Source organism: Petromyzon marinus, chromosome 60 (assembly GCF_048934315.1).
Source record: "Petromyzon marinus isolate PM22_M1 ecotype Great Lakes invasive population chromosome 60, UKy_Petmar_22M1.pri1.0, whole genome shotgun sequence".
Taxonomy (NCBI): Eukaryota; Metazoa; Chordata; class Hyperoartia; order Petromyzontiformes; family Petromyzontidae; genus Petromyzon; species Petromyzon marinus.
In genome coordinates this window covers 3290786-3294257 of record NC_133726.1, presented here as the reverse complement: position 1 = coordinate 3294257, position 3472 = coordinate 3290786, and the positions used below count along the sequence as shown (strand labels likewise).

General features: G+C 46.8%; 1 long non-coding RNA gene across 1 annotated transcript in view; it reads left to right on the top strand.

The window, feature by feature from the left end:
* The window catches only part of LOC116955607 (uncharacterized), a 4704-nt gene extending 2878 nt beyond the window's left edge, over positions 1-1826 (top strand). The window contains exon 3 of the long non-coding RNA XR_012930001.1: positions 1418-1826. This is a non-coding gene — a long non-coding RNA (uncharacterized LOC116955607). The remainder of the gene's footprint in view (positions 1-1417) is intronic.
* The last annotated feature ends 1646 nt before the right edge of the window (positions 1827-3472 follow it).

Sequence of the window (3472 nt, the reverse complement as noted above, 5' to 3'; positions counted from 1 at the left end):
CACAGTCACTCACCAACTCACACAGTCACTCACCCACTCACACAGTCACTCACCCACACACATAGTGTGTGGGTGAGTGATTCGATTCCCTCTCACGGCCACCAAGAGCCAGTGACGATTATCTCGCTAGCAGCACTTGCCCCAACAGTCTGTTCAGGCTGTACGGGGGGGTCTTTGTCTTTGGTGCGGCGCGTCAACCGTCGCCACTGGGGAGACAAAGGCGGTCGGGCGCGGTGTTGGCCACCCACCCCCTCGTGTGCCGTTCCAGACTTCATAGGTGCTCGCTAACAGCACTTGCCCCTACAGTCTGTTAATGCTGTTGTGAGTGACTATGTGAGTTGGTGAGTGACCATGTGAGTGGGTGAGTGACTATGTGAGTGGGTGAGTGACTATGTGAGTGGGTGAGTGACTGTGTGAGTGGGTTAGTGACTGTGTGAGTGGGTGAGTGACTATGTGAGTGGGTGAGTGACTATGTTAGTGGGTGAGTGACTATGTGAGTGAGTGACTATGTGAGTGAGTGACTATGTGAGTGGGTGAGTGACTATGTGAGTGGGTGAGTGACTATGTGAGTGGGTGAGTGACTATGTGAGTGGGTGAGTGACTATGTGAGTGGGTGAGTGACTATGTGAGTGAGTGAGTGGGTGACTATGTGAGTGGGATAGTGACTATGTGAGTGGGTGGGTGAGTGACTATGTGAGTGGGTGAGTGACTATGTGAATGAGTGACTATGTGAGTGGGTGAGTGACTATGTGAGTGGGTGAGTGACTATGTGAGTGGGTGAGTGACTGTGTGAGTGGGTGAGTGACTATGTGAGTGGGTGAGTGACTATGTGAGTGGGTGAGTGACTATGTGAGTGAGTGAGTGAGTGGGTGACTATGTGAGTGGGATAGTGACTATGTGAGTGGGTGGGTGAGTGACTATGTGAGTGGGTGAGTGACTATGTGAATGAGTGACTATGTGAGTGGGTGAGTGACTATGTGAGTGGGTGAGTGACTATGTGAGTGGGTGAGTGACTGTGTGAGTGGGTGAGTGACTATGTGAGTATATCTATGTGTCGCACAGTACGCAGCCAACCGTAGTCATCGGAGTTGCAGGAGGGGAAGGGCCCTCCCCCTCCCCTAGAAAGATGAGCTCTAGGGATGTGTAAACATCACCACCGGGGAGACAAAGGCGTCCGGGTGCGGTGTTGGCCACCCACCCCCTCGTGTGCCGTTCCAACCCTCATAGGCGCTCGCTAACAGCACTTGCCCCTACAGTCTGTTAAAATGCTTTACGTGTTGTCGTGAGATGTTGACTACCTCGCCAGATATACAGGAGGTCGTGCGTTAGATCCCGACCCTGACGCCTGCTGCTGCTGCATATTTGTAATTTTCTCTCGGTCCTCCGTTTTTGTTTTTATCTCCCTCCAAACATTTAGAATCGACGCTTTGGTTTTTTCGGTCAAGTAACGACTCCACGCGTTCAGAGCGAGTTGGTTCCTCGTTTTGCATGTCCACGTGACGACCAAGGCATGTCCACGTGACGACCAAGGCATGTCCACGTGACGACGAAGGCACGTCCACGTGACGACGGAGGCACGTCCACGTGACGACGAAGGCATGCCCACGTGACGACCAAGGCATGTCCACGTGACGACGAAGGCAAGCAACCTCGTTCAGCTTTTCATTCGTGTGGTGGCCAGACTCGCCTCGTACATGTTACGCGTTTCGTTTGTTGTTAAATTTGAATCACAGTTTCTATTGATCACTGCCTCATTAAATTTCGATTTAAAGCGTTCGTGACTGCAGGGATTCATCTTCTGGGTTCTTTCGGTAAAGTCACGTAGAATGGAGATAAAATATTAATAATTATTTTTATTAATAATAATTATTTTTATTAATAATACTATTTTTTATTATTATTTTATCTCCATTCTACGTGACTTTACCGAAAGAATAATAATTATTATTTGTATTCATAATAATGATTATTATTATTATTATTTTATCTCCATTCTACGTGACTTTACCGAAAGAATAATAATTATTATTTTTATTCATAATAATAATGATGATTATTATTAGTTTATCTCCATTCTACGTGACTTTACCGAAAGAATAATAATAATTATTTTTATTCATAAGAATTATTATTATTATTTTATCTCCATTCTACGTGACTTTACCGAAAGAATAATAATTATAATTTTTATTCATAATAATAATTATTTTTTCTTAATAATGATAATAAGCATAATAATAATTATTATTCATAATTATTTAATTTTTTTTTATCTCCATTCTCCGTGACTTTACCGAAAGAACCAAAGAAGACGCTGTTACATTGTTTTTTGATCGCCTTATTTTCGGTTGATTTTCGAAAGCGTTTCGGCTTAGCCACGTTTGCTTGTCGTAGTACAGAGTTAGCCTGATAACTTTAAGCTGCATTGACTTGTGGTCGTCATCGTTTGACTCGCATGCCACTGGGATTTTTGCGCACAGCGTTGGACATGCTGTGCTTTTTTTCTGGAAGACTTTTGCTGGTTTTTTTTTTTCCCCAGGATTTTTCTGTTTGCGCGTCGTCGCTTCAAGACGTTTTTCTTGTTCGTGTTTCTGTTTTGTCGCGATTGCACCCGAGTCAAGAGCCGCACGGCTCACAGTGTTATACCCCAACAAATTAAACTGAAACCGAATGAAAGCTTCAAATCAAGATCATAGTTAGAGAGAGAGTTTGACCTTTGTCATTTGGGGTGACGGAGAAAGGAAACCCATGGGGGTCCAGATGAGACTCTGGGCCTCAGAGGCACAAAGCGGGGGGGGGGGGGGTGGTGGTGTTTCTGGGGTGAAAAGCCTCGGGCGAGCGAGCAAAGTTCCAAGGTAGGGAGGTTCACCTTGGACCTCGGCGGTGGCGAGCAGAGCGCAGGGAACCGAGGAGGAGGAGGTTCCAGTAAGGGCGAGTAACTCCTCCCCCTCCCCCTCCCAGCCACCCCTCCCCCCCCCCAACACACTATGACGTAAGAACCGACCGCGTGGACTAATGACAATGGGTAGAGGAACAAAAGGCTGAGACGCGCGTGGGTGTTTCGCGTCGTGCCGCGCGAGGTGCTGGCCACCCACCTCCCCTCGTGCAGCCGTGCCTGCTACTCGCTAGCAGCACTTGCCCCAACAGTCTGTTGAAGGTTAACCTGGGGGGGGGCGGGGGGGGGTTGTTGTCTTTGTATATTACTGTCAAAGACAAAGATCCCCAAACCTCGTGTAGCCTGAACAGACTGTTGGGACAAGGGGCGGGTTAACAAGTTTTTTTTTTTCCTTTAAAAACTAAACTTAACTTCTTTATTTAATATTACCAGGTCAGGCTCAAGGAGCTACTACTGTATGCAGCTTTTTTTCAGAAGTGACCTGGTTACCAATGATTGTCCAACGAAGTGACTTACCGTCACCGTCAACGGCACGTGGGAATTCATAGCTGCAGCCAGCCAAATATTCGAAATGTG